General features: G+C 46.1%; 1 protein-coding gene and 1 long non-coding RNA gene across 2 annotated transcripts in view; both read right to left on the bottom strand.

The window, feature by feature from the left end:
• Positions 1-16,542, bottom strand: part of Abtb2 (ankyrin repeat and BTB domain containing 2) — a 153,817-nt gene that overhangs the window by 72,004 nt on the left and 65,271 nt on the right.
• Positions 1-16,542, bottom strand: part of LOC120101612 (uncharacterized) — a 104,722-nt gene that overhangs the window by 24,198 nt on the left and 63,982 nt on the right. Inside the window, exon 1 of the long non-coding RNA XR_005502310.2 lies at positions 906-16,542. This exon is cut by the window's right edge and continues 63,982 nt beyond it. This is a non-coding gene — a long non-coding RNA (uncharacterized LOC120101612). The remainder of the gene's footprint in view (positions 1-905) is intronic.

Below are 16,542 nucleotides of genomic sequence, written 5' to 3'. Positions count from 1 at the left end.
GCCAGGTAAACTTTGGAACATCTACTTTCCACAGTATTCCTTCCCAGGAAGTCAGAATGAGACCCACCATCCTGTGCTTAGCTACTTCCTGCCACCAATCCCCAAAGGCCTGAAGAGTTGATGAGTGTGGTGGAGTGGAATGGAGAAAAGCAGGCTGAATAGAAGAGACAGGCTCTCTCAATTTAGTAACTCACTGTGATCCTGGCGGATGCCATACCTGCACTCTGCAAAGAGCAGTAGTAGCTCTTAAATAATAAATACTCGAGCTCCCGGCTGCCGATCCTGGTGTAATTCAATGAGGGCCCCTGGAGAGTACACGTTAGCACATGCCCAGCACACTTCCCAGGTGGAGTTACTTCCAGATCACTCTCTAGAAATGCACACCTTCCTCCTCCCAGGGATCTGCCTATACTGATAACTGGTATTCCACATTATACTTACATAGGCACTTGGTTCAGAACAGCTTCTTTGAAAGAATTTACTAACAGTTACTTATTTTGTGGATTTACCTCAAGCACTCTATTTGAGACCACATTTTGGAAACCCAAAGACACCAAGTGTCCTGCCCAGGGCTATGAAAGGGTGAGGGCAGTACTGAGGGGGTGGTTTGAGATTCAGTTTGTACTTCAAGCCCCTCCCACCTTCCCCTTCCTCCAATACCCTTTCCTATCCTGTGTGAGTTGACAAAAGACTTTGCAAAATACTTTCTTATTCTGCTTTTATCACTCAGGCTTAGTAACTTACAAGATTTTCTGTAAAGTGTATAAGCTACTGTAAAAATAGAAAAACTTCTCGACAGTCCACGTATCAACTTTAAGTATAACCTAACAACAGTTAGGACCAAGATCAAGGTTTGCAAGAAAGATACGTCTGTATAAATGCTTCCGCTTTACAATATACTTTACCTGGAGTTCTTGTCAAGTCCTTCATTCTTCTTTCATTTGGAAGATTAGCTTGTAAAAATCCACATCTTCCAAATGTTGGATTTATACTAATTTTGTTACATGAAGCATGTACTTCGTTTGATACAAAGTCTCATGTAGCCTGGGCTGCCCTTGACTTCATTATGTCCCTGAGGATAACCTTGAACATCTGATTCTCTTGCCTCTACCTCCTACTGCTAGGATTACTGGCTTGTACCACCGCACCTGACTCTTGCTTTATTTTTATTTCTGTAAATTGAGGGTAGTGATAACAAAAACTATTAGGAAGGACAGTAATTGGATTTCTGTTCTATAGATTAATATAGAGGACATGAGTTACAAGCACACGAGGAAAGCGACTGCAAGAAGGCCTGATGCTTGTTCAGTTGTAATGAGTTAACCCACTGGATAACTCTACGTATAATGGGTATTATGATAAATTTATAATTGCCTGCATTTTCTCTCTTTGGAAATGCTACTACACGTCCTCCTTTGGCTTCTCCCTAGCCAAGGCACAGCCATTTTCATGATTTGGTGAATAAGCTACATTCTTCTGGCTTTTAACAAGCACCATACAGTGCTGTCTGTCCCACCCCTCAAATTAAATAAGACTTGTTGTGACACAGCTGCGGTTCCCGGCTGCCAACATTTGGGAGGACAGAACAACTTCCTACTTGGCAGGGAAGGCTGCTGGTTTTTACAGAGTCCTTCCAGCCCCTCAAACGCCAGCATACCCCTCATCCCCACCAACTCACATCCTCACGTATGGAAGGGTGAAATCAGGAATTACTGTACCCATTATGTGGAAAAAAAAATAATGAAAAAGTGCTTTCCAGAAATGCAGCAGGCCCAAGGCTTGCCCGGTAGGATCTTTATACACTGGTAGCATTGGTTAGGACCACCCTTAGTTAGGAACAGCATTCTGTTCTCTAAGGGATACAAAGACAATTCTAGAACGTTCTCTATTATCAACACTCTTGTCTGTGTTTTACTCCCAAGGTCTATAATCGGGGCAACTCCTCTGAGGAAAATTTTACAAGGGAAGGAATATGCCCAAGGTCACACTGCACTGCCAGATCCAAGATTTACTTCTCCATTTGACTGGCAGACCAGAAGCCTTCAGGAGCTCAGAGTCAGTGGCTAGACAAGACAAAGGAGGGTCCTCCTACGACAAAGCTAACAGGGAGTGAAGCTGTGGGTATCTTTCAATTACCCCTCCAGCAACAATTAAACCCAACCCCAGCCCCCCCATCTTTTCTGGGTGGACTTTTCTTCCTCCATTAGCCTTGATAAATTACATGGCCCCGCAGCAGAGACTGTTTCTTCCTCTCAGCTTTGTTTGGAGCATTGTCCCAGCAGGGCTCAAATAAAGGGCTATTATTAATGGTGACAATAATGCGATACTGTTTTCTCAAGGGCCTCCACCAGGGCTTGCCAGGTCAGCGCTGGCTACTTGCTGCCACCTCTTGCTGGTAGTTTTCATCTGCTAAAGCCAGCTGTACAGAGGATGGCACCCTGTCCTCTATATCCAGTTAGTGACATTTTTATTATATCCTCTACAGCCCTGAAAATCGGGCTGAGGAGAACCAATAGACCATGCCAGAGAGCAAGAAAAGGACTAACCAGGCCACACAGGAGGCACCCCAGGCCCAGGGCAATGGGCTCCAGATAGATTTAGAGCTGAGGACGCTCCCAGTCTGAGGCCTGAATGCTAAACGCCTTGGGAAACTGCTGTAGCATCAGAATGCTACAGTATCTTTGAGGCTGTGAGTGCCTTGCAGGTTTAAGAATCATGTCTTGAGCTGTTTGTAGTGGGCAGAGTGTACAGGGGGCCATCACGTGATCAAGCTCCCATATGGGAGGGGCCCATATTTGCATCATTGTTCGTAGGAGAGCCAGACTCATTCTTCATACCCACAAACTGGGTTCCGACTATAAATTCACTAAGAAAGGCTCAGTGAATAAAATAAACTTGATTTTAATTTTAACTAATTTGGGGAAGGCAGCTTCTCATAAAGCCCAGGTTGGCCCTCACTAAGTAGTTGAGAATGAACTTGAACTTCTGGTCTACCTGTGTCTACCTCCTGTCTGAGAGAGAGGATTAAAGGTGCGTACCACACCTAGTTTTATGTGATGCTAGAGATTAAACCCAGGGCTTTATGCATGTAATGTAAGCACTGTGCCAACTAAGCTCCACCCCCAATCCCTAAAATTGTTCTTCAGACACCAGAGGAGGGCATCAGATCTCATTACAGATGGTTGTGAGCCATCATGTGGTTGCTGGGATTTAAACTCAGGACCTCTGGAAGAGCAGTCAGTGCTCTTAACCTCTGAACCATCTCTCCAGCCCCTTCTTTTTTTTTCTTTATTGCAATAGAAGAAGACAGCATAGCTTGGCATGGTAGTATACTATATAATCCTAGTGCCAAGAGACTGAGCGGATGGATCATGGGCTGGAGTTCAGCCTAGGCTACATAATGAGATCCTAACTAAAAACAAAAAAGAAACGCGACCAGTGTGATAAGGCAGGGCACACATGAACATGAAGTAGGTTTTAAATATATCCTAGTCTCCATTTGAGTTTCTCTTTTCACAGTTTGTTATCCACAGTCAACTGCAGTCTGAAAATATTAAGTGGAAATTTCTGAAAACAATTCACAGGTTTTAAAGCTGTGTGCTATTCTAAGTAATATGGTAAGAATCTAATTCGCTGTACCTCCGATGGGATTCACCCCTTTGTGCCGTTTGTTCACACTATATATGCCACCTGGCCTGTCTCAGTCATCAGAATGACTGTTCAGCATTGCCAGGCTGTGCTCAAATAACTGATTTTACTTAATAATGGCCTGAAGTGCAAGATTAGTGATGCTGGTAATTAGAATACGTCAGAGGCAAACAGTAAGGGGCTTTAAGAGGAAAAATGGAAGTTCTTAATAAGGAAAAGAAAACAATCATGCTGAGTCTAAGGTCTTTTGCAAAAGCATACTCTGTGAATTTGTGAAGAAGGAAAAAGGAATCTGTGCTCTCACACCCACATCCAAACTGTAAGAGTTAAAGCGACAGTGCATAAGTGCTCACTTAAAATAGAAAAGGTCCTCTGCTCTCTCTCTGTGTGTGTGTGTGTGTGTGTGTGTGTGTGCATGTGTGTGTGTGTGTGTGTGTGTACAACATACAGCACTATCCGTGGGATTCTGAGGTACCTGCTGCTAGGGTCTTAGAAAGTGTCCTCTATGGATGAATGTGTCTACTCTGTGTCCTGCTGGTCCTCAGGTCTGAGTTAGTACATCTCAGTGGCCCAGCCTCCCTTCTCTCCACACTGATGAACAACTCGTCTGGTCAGGCTTTGCTTTTTCCATCACCTGCTGCCCTTAGCCAGAGTTTCTCTAAGTAGAAAGCGGGGGTTTGCAGAGAGGCTGGGACGCTAGACAGATGTGGGAGACAAGGTAGGTGAGCTAGGCTTGCCTCTTTTCTTGTAGAGCAAGAAGCAGTTGGCCTTTACATCCCTATTGAAACAATCAGTTCATCCCCGGCCCCCCCCCCCCCCCCGTTCCCTCCCATCTGCTTGGAGGCTGAAGACCGTTCTCCACAATGACCTCCCCAGGGGCTGGCACCTGACTGGCTTTGCTCTAACAGTCTGCCAGAGAAGGGCTCCCATACCTTCTCTAAGGGATGACACTGGCCTTAGTCCCCAGCGAAAGTGTGGAGGGAGTCCTGGTGCCACACCTGACCTTCTAGTGGCAGCGTGGAGAGGAACCTGGATGAGAAGTACAGAGTATGGGGCTCAGGCTGCGAGGCTACCATGGGTCTGGCTCTCTCTAGCTCTCGCAGTCCTGGATCTTTCCTCTCAGAAGAGATCTGTAATTTGCTTGACCTCCATGACTAAATGGCCCCTCAAGTCTATGCTGCAGTCGGATCATGGTTCCTTCCCTGTGCTCTGGATCAGAAGAGAGGCTATCAGGTCGTACAGTGAGCATTTCTGTTCCAAAGCAGAGTATGTAGGAGTGAACCCATTCCTTTGGCTGTTATACTTTAAGGCCCACATTCATAGGAATTTGCCCAGATGTTCTGTGGAGGCCTTTCAAACTTGCTTAGAAAAAAATCTGGCTGTCAGTATCTAGCTGGTTGGATGGTTACTCTCTATATAGCTTTAGCTTTTTCTCCTTAATCTGACTAAAGAAACCCACAGAGAAGCTCAAAATCGATACACTGGCCAACTACAAAGCCCTCTTTGTTCTGGACCAGCCACTTCTAGAGCACTGAACTGTTCGAAGTCCAGGGTGGATATGACATTCCTGCCTGCAGCTGGGGCAATAGGGCCTGCAGCTGGGGCAATACTGCCTGCAGCCCCAGTCACAGCCCTCCCCACTGTGGCTCTGCTTCCTTATCCTGGGTGGAGGGCTCGGCTTCCTTTCCATCAAAGACTGCTCTGGCCTAAAGATTTTTCATGCCTCTATTCAACATCCTTGTTCACCAAAGTCAGCTTAGAGTGTGAGGATTGAGAAGATGTGTATACAAAGCTGGTTCTTCCACAACCAACTCAAGGCTTACCAAGTTACCTTACTTTCTTATGACTCAGTGGCTTCACCTAAAAGCAAACAGAAGAAAGGGTACCTGGCCTATTCTTGCCAAGAAGATGCAGGGAGAAGAGAAAAACAACACCTGAAACACTCTTAGAAGCAGGCTTTTAATGTCCTTAGGAAAGGAGTCATGGGCCATGGTTCCCAGGCATCCTGGCTGGGCCCTTTACCTTCCAGAGAGAGAGAGGTGGGGGGGGGTGCATAGTAAGGACAGCAGGCCCAAGCAGCATTCTAGTCACCAGAGGAGAGAAAGTCAACTAGGAGGAGGTGCTAAAGCAGACACCCTCAGCACAGTGAATCTTTCAACTTCTGGAAGATATACCAAGAAAAGTTCTCAGTCCATAAACAGATTTTCCTAGAGATGTCTCACAGAGTCCCTTCCCCTGGATACCTTCTATGAACTTTCTAGCAAACAGAAAGTCTCTGTGGGGATAGGTTAGAAAGAACACGGAGAGTCTGGTCCCATTTCTACCCCGCATTCATCATGGGATTTCAGAGTAGCTTTATCCTTCCTGGCCTTCATTTCCTCGTCTGTGAGCTGAGTCGGCGTAAAAGACTGAGCCCTTCTAGCCCTGGTGCAGTGTACGTCTTTAGCCTGCAGGAAAACAGTAGTGTGTCTTGTTATTTCTAAGCAAAGGCCCTAATTGTTCTCAACAGCCCTGAACTCCTCTATCTAAAATCCACAAGCTCTCTTCTCCCCTCCCTCCCACTATTCCTCCTTCCTCTGAGACCCACAAGACTGTTACAGAACATTCATTTATTTTTCTTTGGTGCTGGGGTTGAACACTCTGATGACTAAGCCATTGAATTTTAATATGCTACTGTGCTCCTGGGAGGATGCCTTCATCTCCCAGCCCCCATCCCGTCCCTGCACCCTGCAAGGACATGTGGTAGTCGTTAGGAAGAGTTTGATCAAGTTTAGGTTTTCAGGATGGAGAGGAGGGGGGAGGGCTGGTGGCCAGGCATGATAAATGGACACAACATTCAGAGGGCCACTTGGAAAATAAACATAAAGCCCCCTTTGAGCAAGCCCACTAAAAACAAACTCCCCCCAAAGCCATTCTCTATTTTGTGAGTGGAGGTGGGGGTGGGGGGATATGGGAGGAACCAAGAGGAGGCAGGGTTCTTTGGTTGAGGGCACAGAAACTATTGTATTGACAACTGCTAGACTATCAGACACTGCCCACCATGTGTCACAAATGGAACATCCTCCATGGCTAAAGCTGGTTTCTAGCTCATGAGTTCCTGGGAAACAGCAGCCCCAATTCTGACCTAATTCTCCAGAGAAATATGGTTCACTATGTCAGAGGTGGGCAATGCAATGATCCAGGAACATCCCGCTGGGGCTCAGTCTTGTCGACTTTAAGAAAGCCCCTCACAACAAATGACAACTTCCTTAACCTCTCTTTCTGGACATCTGCCACTCTCTGCCTCTGCCCCCAGCCACTCTCCCATTGTACTTTACATCCTACTTTAATTATCACCCGACCCTATTTCCACCTGACTTCTACCCCAGCAGAAAGAACCTTGAGTCCTGAAATGCTTGGTGGACTACAGCAAAGAATTACAGTGTTCTTAGGTGTGATGATGACGCTGCTCTGTTCTGGTGGTTAGGAGACTGAACGCAGGGCCTGGCTCTTGCTAGGCAACTCTGAGCCACATCTCCACCCGGGGCTGACACTGTTAAAAAGATACATAACTTAGTATGAAGGCAATGACATGAAACGGGAAACATGAGTAGTTCAGCTACAACAGCAAAGTGACAGGTGAGACAAGCTCTGACAGCTGGGGAGTTGGTGTGGTTACTACGCAGGAGTGTTCGCAGACAGCTCTTACACTTGTTTGAACGTTTGAAAATATTTGTGATATAGAAAAAGGCAAGCTGAGAAGAAGTCTCAGATCTCTCAATAGGAAGAGTCTACCTCCAACAAGTGGGTAAGTGGTGAATCTGATCAAAAGCCTAGCAGGGAGGAACGTGGCACCTCTACTCTCTGTGCCATTTAATGTTTGCTGCACAAGAGCTTGTACAGTGTACCTGGGAAGGAAATCATCAGTGACTCAGGCTCTCCAGGAAGCCACTGGAGGTTGCCCTTACAAAGCACCTTCCATGATGGGTTGCATTCGGAACGTCTCTACAGGGATCTCAGATGCGATCCTAAGAGGTGTGGCAGGGAGCTAAGAAAGGCCTCATGTTTTCCTTGAACTTCATTGTGTGTGTATGTTTATGTGTGTGGAGGTCAGAGGACAACTGTGTGTAGTCAGCTCTCCACTTCAATCCTTACATCATTTCTTGGAACTGAGCTCAGCTTGCCAAGCCTGACGGTGGCAAGGCCTTTACCTTGCTAGCCTTAGGTTTGTTTGTTTTTATTGGATATTTTTAATTTACATTTCAAATGTTATCCCCTTTCCCAGTTTCCCCTCCAGAAACCTGCTATCCCCTCATCCTCCCCCTGCTTCTTTCTAAGAATGCTCTCCCACCCGACCACTCCCTCCCAACTCCAAGCCCTGGCATTCACCTACACTGGGCCTTCACAGGACCAAGGGCTTCTCCTCCCACTGATGTCAGACAAGGCCATCATCTGCTACATATGGGGCTGGAGCCATAGGTCTATCCCTGTGTTTCTTGGGATGGTGGTTTAGTCCCTGAGAGCTCTGGGGGTTCTGGTTGGTTGATATTGTTGTTCTTCTTATGGGGTTGTAAACCCCTTCAGCTCCTTCAGTCTTTTCTCTAATTCCTTCATTGGGGACCCTGTTCTCAGTTCAGTGGTTGGCTGCGAGCATCTACCTTTGCGTTTGTCATGCTCTGGCAGAGCCTCTCAGGAGACAGCTATATCCGGCTCCTGTCAGCACACACTTCTTGGCATCCACAATAGTGTCTGGGTTTGGTGGCTGTATATGGGCTGGATCTCCAGGTGGGGCAGGCTTTGGGTGGCTATTCCTTCACTCTTTGCTCCACACTTTGTCTACATATTTCCTCCTGTGAGTACTTTTGTTCCCCCCTCTAAGAAGGACTGAAGCATCCACACTTCAGTCTTCCTTCTATTTGAGCTTCATATGTTCTGTGAATTGTATCTTGGGTAATCCGAGCTTTTGGGCTAATATCCACTCAGTGTGTGCATACCATGTGTGTTCTTTTGTGATTGAGTTACCTCACTCAGGGTGATATTTTCTAGTTCCATACATTTGCCTATGAATTTCATGAAGTCATTGTTTTTGATAGCTGAGTAGTACTATATTGTGTAAATGTACCACATTTTCTGTATCCATTCCTTCATTGAAGGATATCTGGGTTCTTTCCAGCTTCTGGCTATTATAAATAAGGCTGCTATGAACATAGTGGAGATGTGTCTTTGTTATATGTTGGAGCATATTTTGAGTATATTCCCAGGAGTGGTATAGCTGGGTCCTCAGGTAGTACTATCTATGTCCAATTTTCTAAAGAACCACTAGTCTGATTTCCAGAGTGGTTGTACCAGTCTGCAATCCCACCAACAATGGAAGAGTGTTCCTCTTCACATCTTTGCCAGCATCTGCTGTCACCTGAGTTTTTTATCTTAGCCATTCTGACTGGTATGAAGTGGAATCTCAGGGTTGTTGTGATTTGCATTTCCCTGATGACTAAGGATGGCCCTTGGTTTTAATACTAGTCATGTTGGTGAGAGGCTCACAGTACACCAGTGTAACCTAGTCTCATCCAGCTAATCTTATCTCCAAGGACCTTGCCTCCAAATAGAAACACATTCTCAAGTATGCAGGATTCAGAGACAGCTGAGTCTCCTGTCCCCTCACCCAGGCTGATCACAGTAGCAGCTATGCATTGCCAGCTGGGAGAGTCCAAGCCTGTTGGGTGGTTCATCCACAGGAGAAATGCCCACTGTGACAGGAACAGGCTCTTCTCTTTCTGTGGTTAATGCTAAAAGGGACATTGGTTTTACAAAAAGTACTGTGGTTTTCCTCAGGAAGTGCCCCCAGCCAGAGCCCAAAGCATGAGAGCTCTGTTCAATGAGAGCTAAATGGAGAATTGCTGGCTTTGCCACAAAGACACATTTGCCTATACTGGATCTCAAAATAGTCCTCAAGTTCACAGCATGTGGGTGTGTGTGTGTGTGTGTGTGTGTGTGTGTGTGTGTGTGTGTGTGTGTGTGTATCTGAAGAGAATACGGACACTGGTCCCCTCTACAGTCTACCCCTGGTCTGGAAGAGTTTCTCTCCAAAGGGTCAGGTAGTGCTTTATACTTTGTATACCTTAAGGTCCTTGTCACAAGCAGCCACAGACATAGGGAAACAGGTGGGCATGGCTCTGTGGACCTCTACTTTTGGGTGTTGAAAGCAAATATCACATGAATTCTATATGCACGAGTCACAAGCTGTCTTTTGATTGTTCTTCAACTATGTCATAATGTTAAGGTCACTCTTAGTGGGCAGGATGTATAGCCCATGGGCTCTCAGCTTCTAGACCCCTGAGCAGCACACTCCTGAACATCAAGAGATATTCTTCCACAGCACAGCACTGCTGTCATGGCAATGGATCTCCCTCTCAACTCTACAGCTGGAAACACGTTTTCATATGTGTCAGTCCTCCAATGTACCCCATTTTTAATCACAGCAGAATAAACTGCCTCCATTTTGCACATGAGAAAACTAAGGCTCAAAAATCTAATTTCTCACTTAATAAATTGTCAAGCCAGGCTGGAATATATATCTTCTTGCTCCTTATCTGGTGTGGTGGTTTGAATATGCTTGGCCCATGGAGAGTGGCACTATTGGGAGGTGTGGCCTTGTTGGAGAAAGTGTGTCGCTGTGGGGGTGGGCTTTGAGATCCTCTTCCTAGCTGCATGCAAGGCAACTGTCTTCAGAACAAGATGGAGAACTCTCAGCTCCTCCAGTACCATGGCTGCCTGGATGCTGCCATGCTTCCTGCCATGATGATAATCGACTAAACCTCAGAACCTGTAAGGCAGCACCAATTGAATGTTGTCCTTTATAAGAGTTGCCTTGGCCATGGTGTCTCTTCAGTTAGCAATGGAAACCCTAACTAAGACATCTGGTAAGCTAGGTAAGAGGGCATATTGCCCAGATACAGACCAAACTACCTTCTCCACAGACGAAGCCAAACACCCACCCCTTCACATCACCTTTTGTCAGTCCCTACCCCAGTGACTTTCCCAGGAATTCTGATGCAATTGGAGTGTAGGTACAGAACTGAGAATTGTCCCCCCAGAAAATCCCCGAGTCCCAACCAAGAAAAACAGCCATAGTTCTGGCCAAAGAGAAGCGCTTTATAGATTCCACTCTAAGCAAACAGCTGGTTCTGGGTCAACCAGGCCCAGCAAGCTCATGGCCACCTACTCTGCCCCATCTTTGCATGTAGCATTCCTCCATCTCTATCAGGGGTAACAACGCCATGCTGGAGAGGCCAGGTATGCAAAGTAAGGGGGGTTTAGAAATAGAGACATCTATAGTAAACTGGGAACTCAGCTTCCTTCAACTGTTGCCATCCCCGAAATTATTGCAAGTTTTAAACAACAGGGGGTTAAATGAGTACTGTGTCAAAAGTTGTCCACACTGTACTATGTGTTGCCTCTGCCCTTAGGCTTGTCTCTAGATGTATGTAGTGACACTGCATGGTAGCCATACATGAAGTAGCAGTCTTTCCTAAAAACTCTCGTTAAAGGAGATTGGAGGGGTTTTGATGGAGTGGTAACAGAGAGGGAAACAAGCGACCATGTGATCCTGAATAGAGCCGCAGAAGTCGGGGATAAAGCATAGAGCTGGGAAGTAGATGAACACTGAATTATTCAAGACAGGTTCAGCCCACGGCAGAAATAGAAAATAAGTCCTTGCTGTGTCCTGATTCTGACTAAATTGAACTTGACAATACCTTGTCATAAGACACCTTTGATGGAAATGAAGATGATAATTGCTGATGCCATCCAACATGGTGATTGATAATGTTCCTTCTCCCAAACCTTGACTGTGCCCTTGAATATCAGTAAGGTGCTTGGCTTGGGGCCAAGCATCCAGACTGGTTACAGTAGATGGAGCTCAGGGATAGGCAATTACTTCCTCTGTGTTAAGATTCTAAATACAGCCATGAGCCATGAACAAGCCTTGTGGTCAACCATGAACTACATATACAACAATGGTGCATGAGATACCATCTCCTGGTGACAGCACAGCATCTTAGTTTAGGAAGTATGCTCTGGTGTTCTTATGTCATAGATAAACTCTAAAGGGCACACTGCTCAGACCCTACATCTGCTAACTGATGTGCGAATGTGCATATAGCATGTGGCTACCATGGAAGACACCTCCCTCCAGTCTATGCTCCTTGATAGGGCACTGCACTGTACTTTTCCTCATACCACAGCATCTTATGAGCCAAACTTCAGCAGAGGATTTGACTGGCGAATTCAAAACTATGTCGTCCCTCATGAAGCTTAAGTATTGCTGAACAAGCTCACCTGGGATCAGTACTGCTGAAGCACCATGTAGTGGGTCTTCTCCCAACTGGTACTGATCAGGAAACAAGGAGATGGGGACTACCCAATGGCTTCACTGCTTCTGGTTGATGTTAACTACCTTAACTGTGTGCAGAGCCTAGAATTCACAGCTATAACTGGGGAAGGCAGCGGCATCCGTGGTCCACTGGGTTGCCAGGAGACCATAATATAATAATGAATGTAAAGAACAGAGTAAGACAGTTACACAAACAGTTGCTGTAGTGTGTTTCTGTTTGGACATATTTTTTTAAGTAAATATGGAGTCACAGAAAACTGGTCTTTAAAAAGTGTAAAGTGTTCTCTGTGCCTTTGCCCAGTTTCCCCCAGATATTTACATCTTAGTTTACTGAATTATAATAGTGAAACAATGGCATTGGTATAGGTCTGCGCCATTATATCACAGATGTGTAGGGCTTATTTTTATACCCGTTTTTATCATTTATAACTACCTTGAGAGGCTGTGTAAGGTGTGGTTAAGATACAGTCTTAAGGGAAGCAAAGTTTAGAACAGGGGCTGAAGGAACGCCCATTCAGAGCCTGCCCCACATGTGGCCCATACATATACAGCCACCAAACTAGATAAGACGGATGAAGCAAAGACGTGCAGACTGATAGGAACCGGATGTAGATCTCTCCTGAGAGACACTGCCAGAATATGGCAAATACATAGGCAAATGCCAGCAGCAAACCAGGGAAATGAGAACAGGATCCCCATTGAAGGAATCAGAGAAAGGACTGGAAGAGCTTGAAGGGGCTCGAGACCCCATATGAACAACAATGCCCACCAACCAGAGCTTCCAGGGACTAAGCCACTACCTAAAGACTATACATGGATTGACCCTGGACTCTGACCTCAGAGGTAGCAATGAATATCCTAGTAAGATCACCAGTGGAAGGGGAAGCCCTTGGTCCTGTTAAGACTGAACCCCCAGTGAACGTGATTGTTGGGGGGAGGGCAGTAATGGGGGAAGGATGGGGAGGGGAACACCCACATAGAAGGGAAGGGGGAGGGGCTAGGGGGATGTTGGCCTGGAAACCAGGAAAGGTAATAACCATTGAAATGTAAATAAGAAATACTCAATTTAATAAAGATGGAGAAAAAAAGATACAGCCTTAAATCCCAGACCGTCTCGGTTCTAAAGCTGACCTGGCCACGCAGACTTAGCTGTGCGACCTTTAGCAGGTTGTTTGATTCCTCTGCCCTAATTCCCTCATTTGTAAAAAGAACAATAATGTAACTTCCTTCAAAAGACTATTTTGGGGGTTAAGTAACTCACATGTATAGTGTTTAAGTAGTATGGTAACATGTAAACATTCCATGACTTTAACTTTTATCATAACTACTACTGTTAGTATTCCTGGGTCCCAGAAAGGGAAGGGTGAGAAAAGAAAGTCTTGGCCTGACTTCTGTCATAGGGCTTGGACCCTTACTTTCCTTTCATTAATGACCGTGATATTCTATGAAAACTGGCCAAGGAAACGCCAGGGGTCTGCTTTTATTGTTTTGTTTAGAATATGCCATCGTTTCAATTTGGAAAGAAAAGTGAGGCTACCCAGGGCTGAGCCTGTCATTAGAAGGCCTGGGATCTCTACTAGAGAATCAGCTGCTGACAGCTCACTGCTTTGGAGAATAAGCCAGCACGGGACATGGAAGAGGGGGCCACAAGATTGGCTCTGCTGGCCTCTCCAGCACATAAAAACCTGTATCTGACCCTAGGCAATTCTCTGTCTTTCTCACTGTTTCTTTCTTTTTGTCTGTCTCTGTCTGTCTGTCTGTCTGTCTGTCTGTGTCTGTCTCTGTCTCTGTCTCTCTGTCTCTGTCTCTCTCTCTCTCTCTCTCTCTCTCACACACACACACACACACACACACACTCCTTCATCTATGCAAATGATGGGCCCCTTGATGGTTTTCGAATCTGAGCGACACTGTGCGAGATGATGGGAGAAACAGGACCCCTCCAATGGGTCCTCCAGAGGAGAACTGACTGCATGTCTGGCTTCAAGGTCAAACTTCCTAAGAACTTATATGTCCTTCTGCAGTAACATCGGAACAAGATAGGAAAGAAGGCAATCTGACACTTTGAGTGGTGTGGAGGACATCACTCAAATCAGTTGCTATGGGAGAAGGGGTAATACGTATGCTAACAGCCTCTACTTGCTAAGTACTTCATGCAATATGCACTCAGTTCTCAGACTAATTTATGACATGGTACTATCAACTCATCTTACGGTAAGAAAAGAGAAAGTCAGAGCCAAGGTCACAGCTGATAAGCCACAGAGCTAGGGTTCAAACTCAGACTCTTAACTACCAGTCTACCCTCCTTCCCCAGTACCCACACTCCTCTCAACCAGACTCTTGCTTTGCCATTTATTAAAAATGCTGCAGTTCACTTAGCTGGCTTATTCTGTTTACTGCTTTTCCAGTAAGTCTTTACGTATGAAATGGTGAGTTACAATGGGAGATATATACCGTCCCCCCACCCCCAAGGCAAGGTTTCTGTATGTAGTCCTGAATGTCCTGAACTCACAGAGATCTGCCTACCTCTGCCTCCCAAGTGCTGAGATTAAAGCATGTGCCAACACCGCCTGGCTATGCACCTCAGCTGGATAATATTATGAGAAAAAATCTGGGCCTGTGTCTCAGTGGTGGAGGCTTCTCTAGCATGCACAAAAGTTCTGAGTTTGACTCACAGCACCACACACGGAGGGGGTGGTGTGTATGAATGAATAGCACTGTTTTGGCCAGGCAGCTCTCACTGGATCTTAGTAAGTTCAAAGTCAGAGAGCAGATATGAAGAAATCCTTGGAGTCCTGGGACCCTCCCTACGTGATGTAAGAGTGAGATACACAGACTTGGCTCAGCACAACAATATGCTAACACTAATGTGCCTTGGAAATCCACAATGAGCTCTCAACCTGGAAACGTTTTCTGCTTTTCTGCTTCCAGCCAGCTCACCTCCTTAGGCACAGGTTGCCAGTCATTCCAGCCTACAGAAGGTGATGACGGCAATGAAGAACTGGACTGGCCGCCCTGACTGCTGACTCCTCCCTGGGCCCCTCCCAGCCTCACAGAGGGTCAGGATGCTTCCCAGGTGGTAATGACTCACCTGGGCTCCAGGCAAAGCCCTGCCAAATCCTTGTTCCCTGACTGCACCTTGGCTTTCTGTGTGGTAGACCATGGGGGCCCAATTGTACACCACCCCAACTCCCTTGACTCAAAAACCAACAGGAAAAAATCAGATTCCATCATTCAGAATACATTTGGCTTGGGTCCGAGACAGCATTCTTACTCAAGACCTGACTCAGAACGGGGCTGTAAGCCACAGGCTAAAGCTGTATGGAGGGAGAGCCTGAGTTACCGGCATTGCCCTCACCCCATTGACTGGAGGCTATAAATAAAGATGAAGAAAAGCTACAAAAACCCCTCCCACCAAGTAGCACAGAACACATACAACACTGCAATCTGTGTGGAAACGTCACACAGCACACTAGATTTTCTCCAGAGACAACTGTGGGGACAAAGCTACCACAAGCTTCCCTTGCACACGGTGTCATTTCCTTTCACCCTGCCCTAAGAGGGGCTGACATAGCAACCTGATCTTCGAGTTCCTGCCTAGAACTAGTCACAGATGAAAAGCTATGAACCACAATCACAGCTCATATCAACACCCTGTCTACCCCAAGTCACCTTCACTTAGGTGAACCCTAGCTCCATACCTCCCTTTTGGGATCACCTTTCATCTGCTTTTGCAGCGGTATGACTAGTTTCCCTGGAATAGTTAAGCATGGCTAATTGCGCACTGCATGCTAAGGGATAATCATACACTGCCTGCCTTTCATGTCAAGCACGTCTCTAAACTTCTGGCTGAGAACTCCCTATGAGACAGTGCACTTGTATTCCTCACACCAGGTCAGCTGGGCATGGCCTTGACAGCTGAGGTAGGAGAGGCTCTGGCTCAAAAAGGGAATGATCTTGCTGGAAGGGACGACAGCAGAGTCAGTGCCAGCCCTCTACACAATGCTAACGTCTAGTATCTGAAGAGACCTTTGCACCTTTAATCCATCTGCTCACCAGCTTCTAAGAACTAGAAACAATACCCAGGTGTCACCAGTGTGGGACGGCTTTGCCCTGGTGACCTGGAAGTGGGATCTTATTTCTTATGGGAGGCTCCTGAGTGACACCAACTAGAAATGCCACTTTAAGACAGGAGAAACTCAGCTTTGCAGGGCCATGTCAAACCCCTGACCGAGGGTGACTAATGATTCCCAAGGCCACACAGTCGAAGGCTCCTGACCAATTTAAAGTTTTCAAAAACGTTTAAAATAGATTGTCTTTCTTCTCCCCTGAATTTAATCAGTTATTTTTGGCTACAAATAAAACCAGTGCTGGTCCTTACTTGAAGCTACACTTCATAATCCAGTTACTATTCTTAAGGGAAAATATTAATACACAAAATTCTACTTGGCTATACAGACCACGTGGATCCCTCCTACACACTCCCCCAACTCGGCCCCTCCTGCACCCCAAGCCTGCCATTT

The sequence above is a fragment of the Rattus norvegicus genome, chromosome 3, assembly GCF_036323735.1.
Source record: "Rattus norvegicus strain BN/NHsdMcwi chromosome 3, GRCr8, whole genome shotgun sequence".
NCBI lineage: Eukaryota > Metazoa > Chordata > Mammalia > Rodentia > Muridae > Rattus > Rattus norvegicus.
The sequence above is the reverse complement of the archived record's forward strand: the minus strand, read 5'-3'. Positions and strand labels throughout refer to the sequence as shown.